An 18,294-nucleotide genomic window follows, 5' to 3' on the forward strand; every position below is an offset into this window, starting at 1 on the left:
CTCTTAAAAGTTCGCAAACTTTATGTTTTCCTCGTTTAGAACAACTCCCAAACTACTTGCTGAAAGAAGTTATACTCTCCCACGAGGACATTCTTATTCCACGTTAACCAATCTTATTAGAAACGTAAATAATTTAACAATGTATGACATCTAAACCCCAATAACTCCGAAGTGCGGTGCTAAGGCAATGTTCCAAAAAAACTCCCAAACATGACGTTGGGGTTGGGAGATCAAATCTCTTTTACCTTGTACTTGATAATAACCTCGTTTGCGGAAAACATGCATCCAATACTTTTTCTTCTTCTCATTTAGGGAAACTTCCAGGCACGTTAACTTAGACTCCCACTTGGTCATTCTCATTTCAGGTCAATCAATCCCTCTAGACTTCAAGTCTAGCTTCTATTTAACCGCGACAACTTTATCTTTCCTACATATTAACTTCGTTGTTATCGAATCCTTTTAGACTTCAACTCTTCAGTTAAACCCTTCCTTACTACGTTCGTGTTGCGAAAAACATGTATCCAATCCTTTAAATATCCAATTCTATCTTCTCTTAAACCTCGACATCTTGTCTTCTCCTTGTTTATGGAAACTCCCAAACAAGTCATACGAAGAAGATTTAGACATCCAAGTGATCATTCCCATTACTTGCCTTCCACTGTATCTTCTCCTTGTTTAGGGAAACTCCCAAACAAGTTGTAGAAAGAAGATTTGGACATCAAAGTGCTCATTCCAATTACACGCCTTCCACTGTATCTTCTCCTTGTTTAGGGAAACTCCCAAACAAGTCATACGAAGAAGATTTAGACATCCAAGTGATCATTACCATTACTCGCTTTCCACTGTATCTTCTCCTTGTTTAGGGAAACTCCCAAACAAGTCGTAGAAAGACGATTTGTGCTCAATTCATTTTCATTACTCGTCTTCCAATCCTTGAAGACTTTAAATCTATATTTTCTAAAACTTCCACGTTTAGGACAAGTCTTAGAAGAAGATCTACCTCTTCGAATAAAGGAAATTGATGGAGAAGTTGCTTTATGATCTCTTGTCATTTCATCGTTTCAGTGAATGATGCTACAGAAGGTGCAAGAATTGATTTCTTTTACTACATAGTGACATCAAGTTTAATCTCTTTGGAACTTCAATCACTTTATCTGATCCAGAAGGAATTGAAGGAAGCTTGTTCTATCATATACCCGAGTCCTTTTTGAATGAGCGTAGAGAACATCCAGTCTATTTTCTTTGAAACATCGATCACTTTTTATACTTCAGAAGGAGGAAATTGAGAATGATCCTATGAAGCTTCAAACCTGTTTTCTTTCAAACTTCGATCACTTTATTTTACTTGGAATAAACTGAAGGTGTAGTCCAACTCTCATACACCTTGTCAGAACTAGGCTGATGTCTGGTGTTACTCTGTCAATTTCAATGACGCTGGATCTGGCGCAATGCTCCGACACTTCTTAGACACCTAATTATTGGTGCTTTAGGTATGGTCAAATTCGGAATCGAATGAATGCTAAGTTTTGGAAATGATAAGGTCTTCTTTTATGAGAAAACTTTGAAGCGGCGATTGTAATAAAAATGTCTACTTCGAAAGCTACTGTTCATTCAAGAACTGAAGGGATTCTTAGCTTTGGTATTGACTGGGTCCCCTTTGTTGGGCGAGTCTTTCAAGAGTTCGCAATTTCAGTTTTGATATAGCTTATGGTTAAATTCGAGCTACCGTGCCTTGTCAGAACTATTCTGGATTATGGCGATACTCTGGCAGTGACGCTTCAGGCATTTCCAACTTGCTTGATCATAGAAGCTTTATGAAAAGACAAATTTGGAAGCTGTTATTCATTCTTAAGCTAAAGGAATTCAAAGCTTTGGTTCTGATAAGCCTTCTTTATTGAGGAGTCTTTTAAGAGTCATGCAGTTTGCGGTAGTAAACGTTCTTGTTCTGATATACTTTAGGGTTTTAGTCCAGCTTTTACACCTTTTCTGAACTAAATTGATGTCTGGCCGACAAAGACGCTGGATTTGGCATAATGTTCACATTCATCACACAAAGAATTTGTTGGGAACTTTGGGACACTGAGATAGAATATCATTAGAGCAAACAACAGTAAGCATCCGTGGCTGCACAGATGGTCCTAAACTGGGGGAGTTCGTCGCTAGAAGGGTGAATTAAACACATGGGCGAGAGAATCCCATGCAGACACTTGGAATAATGTGGGTGGAACCACAACGATCTTGTGCAACATAACCCTATAGAACAGAGAACGAGAAGACTCTTCGGAGAAGGTTAGTTTAAAGTTACATGTTCTTAGCGGACACGGGCAAGTTTACGAGCACAACTCTACGAATAAAGAGTATACAGAGTGGAAAGAGAAGCTCTACAAATCTTTCTTTGTCACTAACAGGCTTTCAGGAAAGTTGACAAGAAGACTCCTCAGATTGAACGGCTTTAGACGAATATAGAGCAAGCGGAGAGAACAGAGAAGCTCTACAAATCTTTATTTGCCATTGCCAAGGCATTCATTGGAGAATGAAGAAGTCTCAGGTTAGAATGATGATACGGATTCTAAGGGGATATGGGTAGAATTTCGGCCACAAAAAGACTCCTCGGAGGAGGTAAGTATAATTGTACATATTCTTAGGCAAGTATACGAGCACAACTTTACAAAATTAGACGAGCGGATTCAGACGAATGAAGAGTATGCAGAGTGGAAAGAGAAGCTCTACGAATCTTTCTTCGTCACTAACAGGGTTTCTGGAAAGAGGACAAGAAGACTCCTCAGATTGAACTGGTTCAGACGAATGCAGAGCATGCGGACAGAGAAGCTTTACAAATCTTTCTTTGCCATTGCCAAGACATTCATTGAAGAATTAAGAAGTCTGAGGTTAGAATGATGGTACGGATTCTAAGGGGACATGGGTAGAATTTCGGCCACAAGAAACCAAAATTGTACGAGCGGATTCAAACGAATGTAGAGCTAACTTAAGAAAACTACTAAGAGCACAACTTTACAACGAATGTAGAGCATGCGGAGAGAACAGAGAAGCTTTACAAATCTTTCTTTGTCACTAACAGGCTTTCAGGAAAGAGAACAAGAAGACTCTTCAGATTGAACGGGTTCAGACGAATGCAAAGCATGCGGAGAGAACAGAGAAGCTCTACAAATCTTTCTGTGCCATTGCCAGAAATTCATTGAAGAATGAGGAAGCACGGATTCTAAGGGGACATGGGTAGAATTACGAACACAACAAACTAAAATTGTACGAACAGGTTCACACGAATGTATAGCATAAGAAGAGGATAACGAAATTTCCTCTCCACCTAACTTAAGATAACTATTCTATTGATTCGGCTCCTCATTAGACTAACACTTCAGATACTGATCTTCTACTCTGGATACTCCGAAACTTGGTGGCTCTTTTTGCCACAGACTCCAAGAACTTAAACAAAGTTGCTGCTAAAATTGTTGTATTTCTAAATAAATAAGTGTAATCTGCCTTAATTAAACCATTCCTTCCGATAAACATTCTCGAATTTTCTACAAATTATAAATAATCCCTCTGCTATTACCCGGCCCCTTACTGCAGATCTACTATTTCCCAAAAACATTCTAATGTTTATTTTATAAATAAATAATTTATGTTTATTCTAAAACACACACACACACAATGTCTTACGATTTACTTCCCAAACAAGAAAGTCACACCAGGAATACTATTGTGTAAGGTTCAGAAACAAATGTGGTTGGTCTCGAGCACTCAAAAGCACACACTCGCACACAGACCGACAGACACACAAACTGTGATAAAATTGTATGAATATTTTTTTATTATTAATGCTACTTTATACAATAACAACAACAAAAACCAACAACATCATTATCCAAAATAAAATATATTTGGAAATTTTTCTACTTGGTTTCCGAGTAAACTAAACGTTTTATATTTTGTTGTTGCTTAATTCTTTTTTTGTAATTGTTGTAATAATATTTATTTCTCTTGTTAGTGTATAAAAGTATTCAAAATTTTGTTTTTGTTGTTTATGGGTCATGGGGTGTGTTGTTGGTAATATTGGTTTATTTAATGTTTTTTTTTTTTGGTGGGTGTTGTTGAAACATTTCCTTCCTTTTCTTGCCTCAGCTTGTTTGCTGGCGGGTGGTAAGTAAATTCCTAGAAAATTTCTGGAGGTTTTGGCTTAAAAGTTTTTCATTTTGAATTTGTTGCGTTTTGTATTACTCTTCTTATATTCACTCTAAAAACATCCACAGTAACAAAGTAATATGGAAAAAAAGAGCATAAAATTCTAGGCAAGAGTAGAGTTGTTTAAAGAAAACAAAAAACCCCATTAACTGGAACATGACCTACTAAAAGCAATAAAATTGGACAAACATACATTTTAGGTGGAAGGGCGAAAAACTGTAATATCCTCAGTTGCCTCTATAAGTATGTTAAAATTAGAAAAATGTTTGTCATGTCCGTGTCTTTAAAGAGACTTAATTGAGTGAACCAAAAAAAAAAAATTATAAATTGATTTTTTTTCTAGTCAATGTTTGTTTAATGAACTTGGAAAATGTGCTGTTGCTGTGTTTCAGTTATAAAATATAAATTTCTAAAGTTGTGTTAGCAACATGACATTTAGAATGTTTTTATATTTAATGGTGGGGATTCCAGGAAATATCTTTTTGGGATTCTGGAAAAATTAATGAAGAAATATAACTTCTTGTCGAGGTTAAGGTTAGATTGATTTCAACAGAGCTTTGAAACATTGCAAACTTGTTACTAAACTCTAATCTAGTCAAAGACTAGAATTACTCTAGTCAGAGACTAGAGTTGATCATTTGCTCTACTCTAGTCAGAGACTAGAGTTGATCATCAGCTCTACTCTAGTCAGAGACTAGAGTTGATCATCAACTCTACTCTAGTCAGAGACTAGAGTTGATCATCAACTCTACTCTAGTCACAGACTAAAGCTTATCATCAACTCTACTCTAGTCAGAGACTAGAGTTGATCATCAACTCTACTCTAGTCACAGACTAAAGCTTATCATCAACTCTACTCTAATCACAGACTAAAGTTGATAATCAACTCTACTCTAGTGAAAGACTAGAGTTGATCAACTCTACTCTAGTTAAAGACTAGATTTGATCAACTCAACTCTAACCTAACCAAAGACTAGAGTAGATCATCAACTCTACTCTAGTCACAGACTAAAGCTTATCATCAACTCTACTCTAATCAGAGACTAGAGTTGATCATCACAACTCTACTCTAATCAGACACTAGAGTTGCTCATCAACTCTACACTAGTCAGAGACTAGAGTTGATCATCAACTCTACTCTAGTCAGAGACTAGAGTTGATCATCAACTCTACTCTAGTCAGAGACTAGAGTTGATCATCAACTCTACTCTAATCAGAGACTAGAGTTGATCATCACAACTCTACTCTAGTCAGAGACTAGAGTTGATCATCAACTCTACTCTAGTCAGAGACTAGAGTTGATCATCAACTCTACTCTAGTCATAGACTAGAGTTGATCATCAACTCTACTCTAGTCAGAGACTAGAGTTGATCATCAACTCTACTCTAGTCAGAGACTAGAGTTGATCATCAACTCTACTCTAGTCAGAGACTAGAGTTGATCATCAACTCTACTCTAGACAGAGACTAGAGTTGATCATCAACTCTACTCTTGTCAATGACTAGAGTTGATTATCAACTCTACTCTAGTCAGAGACTAGAGCTGATCATCAACTCTACTCTAATCAGAGACTAGAGTTGATCATCAACTCTACTCTAGTCAGAGACTAGAGTTGATCATCAACTCTACTCTAGTCAGAGACTAGAGTTGATCATCAACTCTACTCTAGTCAGAGACTAGAGTTGATCATCAACTCTACTCTAGTCAGAGACTAGAGTTGATCATCAACTCTACTCTAATCAGAGACTAGAGTTGATCATCAACTCTACTCTAATCAGAGACTAGAGTTGATCATCAACTCTACTCTAATCAGAGACTAGAGTTGATCATCAACTCTACTCTAGTCAGAGACTAGAGTTGATCATCAACTCTACTCTAGACAGAGACTAGAGTTGATCATCAACTCTACTCTAGACAGAGACTAGAGTTGATCATCAACTCTACTCTTGTCAATGACTAGAGTTGATTATCAACTCTACTCTAGTCAGAGACTAGAGCTGATCATCAACTCTACTCTAATCAGAGACTAGAGTTGATCATCAACTCTACTCTAGTCAGAGACTAGAGTTGATCATCAACTCTACTCTAATCAGAGACTAGAGTTGATCATAAACTCTACTCTAGTCAGAGACTAGAGTTGATCATCAACTCTACTCTAGTCAGAGACTAGAGTTGATCATCAACTCTACTCTAGTCAGAGACTAGAGTTGATCATCAACTCTACTCTAGTCAGAGACTAGAGTTGATCATCAACTCTACTCTAGACAGAGACTAGAGATGATCATCTACTCTACTCTAGTCAGAGACAAGAGTTGATCATCAACTCTACTCTAGTCAGAGACTAGAGTTGATCATCAACTCTACTCTAGTCAGAGACTAGAGTTGATCATCAACTCTACTCTAGTCAGATACTAGAGTTGATCAACTCATCTCTAATCTAATTAAAGGCTAGAGTTGATCATTAACTCTACTCCAGTCAGAGACTAGAGTTGATCATCAATTCTAGTCTAGTCAGAGACTAGAGTTGATCATTGCCTAGAGTAGATCAACACTGCTTTAGTCAAAGACTAGAGTTTATCAATTCAACTCTAGTCTAGTCAAAAACTAGTGTTGATCAACTCAACTCTACTCTAGTCAAAGACTAAAGTTGATCAACTCTACTCTAACCTGACCAAAGACTACAGAAGAACAGTCAAAGACTAGATTAGATCAACTTATTTCTAGTATAATCAAAGACTAGAGTTGCTCACCTCAACTCTTCTCTAGTCAAACACTAAAGTTGATGAACTCAACACTAACCTTACCAAAGACTAGACTAGAATTGCTCAACTCTACGCTGGTCAGAGACTATAGTTGATCAACTCTACTCTAGTCAAAGACTAGAGTTGATCAACTCTACTCTAGTCAAAGACTAGACTCTAGTCTTTGACTGATCTCCTCTGGTCTTTGGTTAGATTAGAGTTAAGTTGATCAACTCTAATCTTTGACTAGAGTAGAGTTGATCAACTATAGTCTTTGACCAGCGTAGAGTTGATCAACTCATCTCTAGACTAGACTCTAGTCTTTGACTGATCTCCTCTGGTATTTGGTTAGATTAGAGTTAAGTTGATCAACTCTAATCTTTGACTAGAGTAGAGTTGATCAACTCATCTCTAGTCTAACCAAAGACCAGAGGAGATCAGTCAAAGACTAGAGTCTAGTCTAGAGATGAGTTGATCAACTCCTCCAGTCAGAGACTAGAGTAGGTCAACTCAACTCTCCTCTAATCACCGACTACAGTGGACAAGATCACCCCTAATTACCGACCAGAGTTGATCAACTCATCTCCCCTCTATTCACCCGCTAAAGTTAATACTACACTCCTCTAGTCAGTGACTAGAGTTTGAAAAATTGATCAACTTACATGATCGTTAGGAAAGAAAGACACGATCACATTTGTCATCCTACAAAACGCTACCAAATCTTTGTCAAAATAAGCAATTTACAAAAAAAAATATTCAAAATTATTTAAGTAATTTTTTTTTTGAGAAATTCTACAAACAATTTTTACATTGAAAACAATTTGTTTGTAAAATTTTACAATAACAACAAACAAATTAGAATAATATGCAACAACAAACACACAAAAACAGCAACAATAGTATTAAAAAAAATGCAATATTATTGCTCATCACGCGTCGCATTTAACTGACCTCCTCCTCGAAAATGAAATTGCGGTCGTATATGGCCCTGGCTAAACACAATATATTATATAGTGTTGTATGTTTGTTGTAGTTTTTTGCTATAAATTGTTTTTTCTTACTTGCTTTTTTGTTGTTGTTTAGTGTAATGAGGTGGTGTTGTTTTTGTTGTGTATATACAGACTGACAGTCGTATATATGTATAGATTTTTATATTAAGTCATATGTTTGTGTTTATTTTTATAGTTGTTTTTTTTTCTATTTTGAAAAAATTATAGGCAGAGTTGCCATATGCGTTTGATTTAAGAGGAAAATTAAGGTGAAATGATCAAGTCCAGTCATTTACTACAGGACTAGAGACTAGGGGAGAGTTGAGTTGATTAGTCGGTGACTATAGAGTTGTTCAACTCTAGTCGCTGACTAGAGTAGAGTTGAGTTGGTCAACTCTAGTCGCTGAATAGCGGAGAGTTGAGTTGAACAACTCTAGTTGCTGTCTAGAGTAACAACTTCTCTAGACAGTCTCCTTCAGTCGTTGACTGGAGGAGTTGATCAAATCTAGTCGCGTACAGGAGGAGAATTACGTTGATCAACTCTAGTCGCTAACTGGAGGAGAGTTGAGTTCATAAACTCTAGTTGCTGTTTAGAGTAGAATTGAATTGATCAACTCTAGTCCCTGACTGGAGGAGAGTTTAGTTGATCAACTCTTGTCGCTGACTATAGGAGAGTTGAGTTGATCAACTCTAGTCGCTGACTGGAGAAGAATTGAGTTGATCAACTCTAGTCGCTGACTGGAGTAGAGTTGAGTTGGTCAACTCTAGTCGCTGACTGGAGAAGAATTGAGTTGATCAACTCTAGTCGCTGACTGGAGGAGAGTTGAGTTGATCAACTCTAGTCGCTGACTGGAGGAGAATTGAGTTGATCAACTCTAGTCGCCTACTGGAGGAGAGTTTAGTTGATGAACGCTAGTCGCTGACTGAAGGAGTGTTGGGTTGATCAACTCTAGTCGCTGATTAGAGGAGAGTTGGGTTGATCAACTCTAGTCCCTGACTGGAGGAGAGTTGGGTTGATCAACTCTAGTCCCTGACTGGAGGAGAGTTGAGTTGATCAACTCTAGTCGCTGACTGGAGGAGAGTTGAGTTGATCAACTCTAGTCACTGACTGGAGAAGAGTTGAGTTGATCAACTCTAGTCGCTGTCTGGAGGAGAGTTGAGTTGATCAACTCTAGTCGCTGACTGGAGTAGAGTTGAGTTGGTCAACTCTAGTCGCTGAATAGCGAAAAGTTGAGTTGATCAACTCTAGTTGCTGTCTAGAGTAGAGTTGTGTTAAACAACTTTAATCGCTAACCAGAGGAGAGTTGAGCTTATCAACTCCAGTCGTTGACTGGAGGAGACTTGAGGTTATCAACTCTAGTCGCGTACAGGAGGAGCATTACGTTGATCAACTTCAGACACTAACTGGAGGAGAGTTGAGTTCATAAACTATAGTTGCTGTTTAGAGTAGAGTTGAGTTCATCAACTCTAGCCGAGATTTGAGTTGATCAACTCTAGTCGCTGACTGGAGGAGAATTGAGTTGATCAACTCTAGTCCCTGACTGGAGGAGAGTTGAGTTGATCAACTCTAGTCGCTGACTGGAGGAGAGTTGAGTTGATCAAATCTAGTCGCTGACTGGAGAAGAGTTGAGTTGATCAACTCTAGTCGTTGACTGGAGTAGAGTTGGGTTGATCAACTCTAGTCTCTGACTGGAGGAGAGTTGAGTTGATCAACTCTAGTCGGTGACTGGATGATAGTTGAGTTGATCAACTCTAGTCACTGACTGGAGTAGAGTTGAGTTGATCAACTCTAGTTGCTGACTGGAGTAGAGTTGAGTTGATCAAATCTAGTCGCTGACTGGAGTAGAGTAGAGTTGATCAACTCTAGTCGCTGACTGGAGGAGAGTTGAGTTGATCAACACTAGTCACTGAATGGAGTAGAGTTGAGTTTATCAACTCTAGTCGCTGTCTAGAGTAGAGTTGAGTTGGTCAACTCTAGTCGCTGAATAGCGGAAAGTTGAGTTGATCAACTCTAGTTGCTGTCTAGAGTAGAGTTGTGTTAATCAGCTTTAATCGCTAACCAGAGGAGAGTTGAGCTGATCAATTCCAGTCGTTGACTGGAGGAGACTTGAGGTTATCAACTCTAATCGCGTACAGGAGGAGAATTACGTTGATCAACTCTTGTCGCTGACTGGAGGAGAGTTGAGTTGATCAACTCTAGTCGCTGACTGGAGGAGAGTTGAGTTGATCAACTCTAGTCGCTGACTGGAGGAAAGTTGCTGTTTAGAGAAGAGTTGAGTTGTTCAATTCTAGTTTCTGTCTGAAGTAAAGTTGAGTTGATCAATTCTAGTTGCTGTTTAGAGTAGAGCTGCCTTGATCAACACTTATTGCTGTCTAGAGTAGTGTAGAGTTGGTCAACCCAAGTTGCTGTCTAAAGTAGAGTTTATCAACTCTAGTTGCTGTCTGAAGTAAAATTAAGGTGATCAACTCTAGTAACTATCTAGAGTAGTGCTACTTTGGTCAACTCTTGTTGCTGTCTAGAGTAGAGTTGAGTTAATCTACTGTAGTTGTTCTAAAGTGGAGTTGAGTTGATCAACTCAAGTTGCTGTCTACAGAAGAGTTGAGTTGATCAACTCTAGTTGCTGTCTAGACTAGAATTGAGTTAATCAACTCAAGTTGCTGTCTACGGTAGAGTTTTCATTATACTTGCTGGCAACTCTGTCTCAAATGTTTAAAAGTGTTTGTATATAATTTTTATTTTTACTGCAGTTGTTGTTGTTTTTATTATTATTGCTATTATTTTGTTTAATTTGTGTTTGTTTGTATGTTGTTGTTGAAAAAAAATACATATAGAAAAAAAAACGAAATACAGCAACAAATAAAGCAACAACAAAAAAATTATTGTAAGGCGCGCGCTCGCGCAAAAAGTATGTCAAGGTTTTTTTGACGCTGCGTTAAGTTTTTTTTTGTATTTCAATTTTTTTTTTAATTCACTCAATGTAGTATTTGTTGTTGCTATTTAATACACAAGTACAAGTATCATTATTATGATTATTGTTGTTGCTGTTGCTATATTGCTGTAGTTGTCAACATTATTGTTGTAGTTTGTTGTTGCTGTAGTTGAGGTATTTAAGTATTCAAGTGAAATACTACTACTAAATTAAAGAAGAAGAAGAGAAAAACCCGCTATACATATTTTAGTAGTAGAAATATATTATATTAAAACCGATATAGAAACAATAATAGCAACAGCAACTACAACAACAACTCTTGTTTATTTTAGTGCATTCAGTTGGTGTTGTTATTTGCTGTCATTATTATTGTTATAATTGTAGTTGTTGTTAATTTACCTAAGTTTTTGTATATTGGTTTGTTTATTTGTTTCTGTTTGAATGTTTTAATTAAATTTATTTGTTTATTATTTATATAAAAAATAATTAAATATGTTGCTAATAATAATTATAGTATTGTTGCCCCACCAATTTTTAGTTTCCCCTTTCTTATTTGAAAACTATGAGTTGTTCATACAACCAAGATCCACAAATTAATTACGTGTTTAGTCATTTATCTAATACCACACCCCTGGTTTTATGCCCATAATTGCTGAAATTGATTTGAAATATTTGTAGTTTTTTTTATGGAAACTTTTTTTTATTAGACACAAATTTTTACCGGTATGCCATGCCAGAGCAGGCAGCTGAGTCATGCAGACAATTTGTCATAGGTGAATCTTCAGACCACCTTATTTCACACCTTATTCACGTTAATAAACTTCATACTCTGGTCAGAGACTAAAATTGATGATCAACTTTACTCTCTAATCACAGACTAGAGTTGAGGATCTGTTGAGGATCAACTCTCAACACAGATTAGAATTGAGGATAAACTGAATTGATCTTCAACTTTGCTCTGGTCTGATCACAGACTATATTTGATGATCAACCTTATTGTGGACTGATCACAGACTAGAGTTGATGATCAACTCTATTTTGGTCTGATCACAGACTAGTGTTGATGATCAACTTTATTATGGTCTGCTTACGGACTAGAGTTGATGATCAGCTCTATTCTAGTCTGACACAGACTAGAGTTGATGATCAACTCTATTCTAGTATGATCGCTAACTAAAGTTTATGATCAACTCTATTCTGGTATGATCACAGACTATTCTGGTGTGATTAGACTAGAGTTGCTGATCAACTCTACTTTGGACTGATCACAAACTAGAGTTGATGATCAACTCTATTCTAGTCTGATAACAGACTAGAGTTGATGATCAACTGCATTCTAGTATGATCGAAAACTAAAGTTGATGATCAACTCTATTCTGGTGTGATCACAGACTAAACGATCAACTCTAATTATAACTGATCACAGACTAGAGTTGATGATCAACTCTATTCTGGTGTGATCACAGACTAAAGTTGATGATCAACTCTATTCTGGTGTGATCACAGACTAAAGTTGATGATCAACTCTATTCTGGTGTGATCAACTCTATCTGGAGTTGATGATCAACTCTATTCTAGTCTGATAACCGGTATGATCACAGACTAGAGTTGATGATCAACTCTATTTTGGACTGATCACAGACTAGATTTGATGATCAACTCTTTTCTGTTCTGATTACAGCCTAGAACTAATATTGATCAACTCTATTCTGGACTGATCACTGACTAGAGTTGATGATCAACTGATCACAGACTAGAGTTAATGATCAACCCTATTCTAGTATGATCACAATATAAAGTTAATAATCAACTCTATTTTGGACTGATCACAGACTAGAGTTGACTATCAACTCTATTTTGGACTAATCACAGACTAGAGTTGATGATCAACTCTATTCTAGTATGATCGCAAACTAAAGTTGATGATCAACTCTATTCTGGTGTGATCACAGACTAGAGTTGATGATCAACTCTATTCTGGTATGATCACAGACTAGAGTTACTGATCAACTCTACTTTGGACTTATCACAGACTAGATTTGATCTATTCTAGTCTGATAACCAGTGTGATCACAGACTAAAGTTGATTCTATTTTGGACTGATCACAGACTAGATTTGATGATCAACTCTTTTCTGTTCTGATCACAGACTAGAACTAATATTGATCAACTCTATTCTGGACTGATCAATGACTAGAGTTGATGATCAACTAATCACAGACTAGAGTTAATGATCAGCCCTATTCTAGTATGATCACAATATAAAGTTAATGATCAACTCTATTTTGGACTGATCACAGACTAGAGTTGATGATCAACTCTATTTTGGACTAATCACAGACTAGAGCTGATGATCAACACTATTCTAGTATAATCCCAAACAAAAGTAGATGATCAACTCTATTCTGTTCTGTTCACAGACTGGAACTAGTGATGATCAACTCTATTCTAGTATGATCGCAAACTAAAGTTGATGATCATCTCTATTTAGGACTGATCATAGATTAGAGTTGATGATCAACTCTTTTCTGGACTGATTACATACTACAATTGAAGATCAACTCTGCTCTGATCTTATCACAGACTAGAATTGATGATCTACTCTGCTCTGAACTGATCGCAAACTAGTTTTTCAAAAACTAAAGTTGTTGATGATCAATCTACTCCAGTCAAAAACTACAGTTGTTGATCTTCTTCTTGAAATTTCCAACTAAAAAACCAACCATTTCATAAATAACATATTCCTTAGCATTACTCAGTAATAAATTATTTGAATTGAATTTAAATTTTTAATTACATTTTTATTACTACTTCGTGTGTTTGCAAAAAAAAAAAAAACTAAATCTAGGTCTACTAAAAAAATGTTTTCATATATTTATTACTTTTTTTAACTGCGTTTTTTTTTTAAATAATAATAAACACAAATACTACATGATTTGTTTTATGAGGTTTTGGATTTCGATTTCAAGGTTAATTCAAAAAAAAAAAATCAGCAACAAATAAATAAAATGTAAAACTTATAAATTTTATTAATAAGAAATTAAGTTAAAAACAATTTTTTTACGCATAATTATAAATAGATTTATATAAATTTAAATAATATCGAAAAAAAACGTAAATGTTGTAAATAAGTAATAAATAAATGATTTGAAGGTCATGTTTTTTTTTCTGCAAATGGGGAGTGTTTTTTAATATTTATTTAAAAAAAACATAACAAGTGTTTAATTAGAATTGATTTGATTGATATCAAAGTCATTAAGGTTTTAAATTTGCAACGAAATATTTTTTAAATTATTAAGAAGTTTTATAAAAATATTTGTGTTATAAAAAATTGCCTTAAAGTAGAAAATTGAATAGTTTTTAAAAAAGTAGTAGATTTTTAAGTATGTACTTTTTTTAAAAAAGTTTATACAACGAAAATTGTAATAAAATTATTTTCGTTTCAAAAAATGACCTTAAAGTAACAAATTAAAGCATTTTTAAAAAAGTAGTAGATTTTTTAGTACTTTTTTTAAACAAAATTTATATAACAACAAATTTTTAAATTATTAGGAAGCAATATAAAATTGTTTGCGTTGCTAAAAATTAACTTAAAGTAAGAAATTGAAGCATTTTAAAAAAGTAGTAGATTTTTAAGAACTTTTTTTAAACAAAATTTATACCACAAAAAATTTTAAAATTATTAGGAAGTGATATAAAATTGTTTGCGTTACAAAAACTTCCCTTAAAGTAGGAAATTGAAGCATTTTTAAAAAAGTAGTATATTTTTAAGTACTTTTTTTAAAAATTTATAGTAAAAAAAATGCTAAATTATTATGAAGTTTTATAAAATTGTTTTCGTTACATAAAATTAGCATAAAGTAGGAAATTGAAGAATTTTTAAAAAAGTAGTAGATTTTTAAGTACTTTTTTTAAACAGAATTTATAGTTAAAAAAATATATAAATTATTATGAAGTTTTATAAAATTGTTTTTAATTATTTATTTTTTATTTTAGCATATTATAAGAAATTAAACTATTTCTAAAAATGTAGTATATTTTTAAGTACTTTTTTAAACAAAATTTATACCACAAAAAATTTGAAAATTATTAGGAAGTGATATAAAATTGTTTGCGTTACAAAAATTTACCTTAAAGTAGGAAATTAAAGCATTTTTAAAAAAGTAGTAGATTTTTAACTACTTTTTTAACAAAATTTGTGGTAAAAAAAATTTTAAATTTTTCGGAAGCATTATAAAATTGTTTGCATTACAAAAAATTTGCTTAGAGTAGGAAATTAAAGCATTTTTAAAAAAGTAGTAGATTTTTAAGTACTTTTTTTAAACAAAATTTATAGTGAAAAAATTGCTAAATTACTAGGAAGTTTTATAAAAATGTTTGCGTATAAAAAAATTATTTTAAGGTAGGAAATTGAAGCATTTTTAAAAAAGTAGTAGATTTTCAAGTACTTTGTTTTAACAAAATTTGTAGTGCAAAAAATTGCAAAATTATTCGGAAGAGCTATAAAATTATTTGCGGTACAAAAAATTAGGATATTTTAAAAAAGTAGTAGATTTAGATATTTTGTTTATAAAATTGCTTTTATCTCTCTTTTCTCTTTAATTTTTTGATTTATTTATTTAAAATAGAGGTAATAAATTACATAAGTTTTTAAAGCACCACCAAATACTACAAAAATTTTAAGTAAAAGTACCTTTACACGCCCACCTTACAATGGGCCCAATAACAACACACCGAACTAAAACGCAAAATTTCAAAAAAGATTTTACAAGTAATGGAAAATTTCAACATAAATGATAAAATGTTTCTTTCTTTACAAAATTACACACACACATACAATTATTTACATTATGTATTATTTTGTGTTGAACAAAAAAATTCAAAAGTGTAGAAGTTTTTTTTTGTGGAACGACATAAACGCTAAAAAATGGTTTATGGCCCACTGAAATCAAATGAAAAAACTACATTTAAATCAACACGTATTTTTTCTTAACATTATAGTTTAGTTTTTTTGATTTAACACTTTAAACTATAAAAATAAAGTTTTTTCTGAAATTTCTTACACAAATTTATAATGGGCGTTTGAAATTTTCTTTCAAATCAATCATTAGCCCCTTTTTTTTAAAAAAAGAAACAACATTTTTATTTGTTACAATATGATTTACAAGCTTGTAACTAATAGTTTTTATCACAAATAAATAAATTAACAAATAATAAATAATCATTTTTGTTGAAATTTGGACAAACAAATTTGTAAAAAAGTACTAAAAATTCTAGTACTTTTTTAAAAATGCTTAAATTTTCTACTTTAAGCTAAATTGTTGTAATGCAAATACTTTTATACCACTACTTAATAATTTAACAATTTTTTGTTGTATAAATGTTGTTAAAAAAAGTACTTAAAAATCTACTACTTTTTTAAAAATGCTTTAATTTCCTACTTTAAGCTAATTTTTTGTAACGCAAACAATTTTATATCACGTCCTAGAATTTTCAGAATTTTTGTAACATAAATTTTGTTTAAAAAGAGTACTTAAAAATCTACTACTTTTTAAAAAATTCCCTAATATTCCATATTATGCAAAATTTTTAGTAACGCAAACAATTTTATAGCGCTTCCTAAAAATTTAAAAATTTTTTCTGACATAAATTTTGCTTAAAAAAAGTACTTGAAAATCTACTACTCTTTTAAAATGCTTTAATTTCCTACCTTAAGCGAATTTTTTGTAATGCAAACAATTTTATATCACTTTCTAATAATTTTCAGAATTTTTGTTATATAAATTTTGTTTAAAATAAGTACTTCAAAATCTACTACTTTTTTTAAAATGTCTCAAATTTCTATATTATGCTAATTTATTGTAACGCAAAAAATTTTATAGCACTTGCTAATAATTTAGCAATTTTTTGTTGTATAAATTTTGTTAAAAAACAAGTACTTAAAAATCTACTACTTTTTAAAAAATGCTTCAATTATCTGGTTTAAGCTACTTTTTGGTAACAAAAACAATTTTATATCATTTGTTAATAATTTAGAAATTTTTGTTGTATAAATGTTGTTTAAAAAAAGTACTTAAAAATCTACTACTTTTTTAAAAATGCTTAAATTGTCTACTTTAAACTACTTTTTAGTAACAAAAACAATTTTATATCATTTGTGAATAATTTAGCAATTTTTTGTTGTATAAATTTAGTTTAAAAAAAGTACTTAAAAATCTACCACTTTTTTTAAAAATGCTTAAATTGCCTACTTTAAACTACTTTTTAGTAACAAAAACAATTTCATTTGTCTTCCTAATAATTTATACAATTTTTCGTTGTATAAATTTTGTTTAAAAAAAGTACTCAAAAATTTACTACTATTTTCAAATTTAATTTTTTGTAGAAATTTTTGTACTTTTAAGTACAAAATGTAATTTTAAACTATTTTCACATAATTTTTCTTTATTTTAAGCAAAAATTTGGGACGAAAAAAGTACTTAAAATCTACTACTTTTTTAAAAAAATTTAAAAAAAAATCAAATTTTTTTAAAATTTCCTAAGAAACTTAAGTGTTGTACCGGAAATTTAGTAAATCTATTGAAATTCATTTTTAAGGAATTTCACGTGAATAAATATTGAAATTAATTAAATTAAAAAAAAAATTGTTTATAATTTTTTTATCAATTTCAGTTGTTGTCTGTTATAATGCACAGAAAAAAATACAAAAAAAATTATGACAAGATTTGCATTTAATTTTTTGTATATATTATATTATATGGTTGTTGTTTTATTATTAATTTTGTTGTGGTTGTTGTAGCTGCTGTTTAATATTGTTGTTTTTGTTGTTGTTTCTTCTTAATCGACTGCGAAAAAAGTAGGTTACGAGGCCACACAACTCATATGCAACCATTTTATTTCAGTTTTTTTTTGTTTTATTATTATTTTATAAGTTTGTAATTGAGATTTTGTTGGTGTAGTTGTTGTTGTTGTTTTTTGTTAATTTTATTTATTTATAAGAAATATACAAAAATTAAATAAACTACAGGTATGAGTATGAATTTTTAATGTTTGTTTTTATGTAAATCTATACGTAGACTACGTTAATAATTTTGATTGTTTTTTTTTCAACTAATGAGGGAAGTATAGCCAAAGGGGAAGGTTAAGTCAGTCAAATAAATGGAAAAAAATTTACAAAAATTTAAATTTTTTAAAAAAGTTGTAAATTTTGAAGTAATTAAAACTAAATTTTTTTAGTTTTTTTTTTTGCAAAAATGTTTGAAAATCTAAAAAAAAGTAAACATTTTTAAAAAAATTGTCTTGTCATATAAAATTCTTTCATAATATTATAAACAAAATAATGCACAAAGTTCAATTAATAACAAAAAAAATTATTAAATAATACATGTAAACTAATGAAGAACTACACCACCCGCCCCCCCCCCCCCTCA

Source organism: Lucilia sericata, unplaced genomic scaffold (genome assembly GCF_015586225.1).
Source record: "Lucilia sericata isolate MDLA Ls3-8-SP2 unplaced genomic scaffold, ASM1558622v1 Contig001559F_arrow, whole genome shotgun sequence".
Lineage (NCBI taxonomy): Eukaryota > Metazoa > Arthropoda > Insecta > Diptera > Calliphoridae > Lucilia > Lucilia sericata.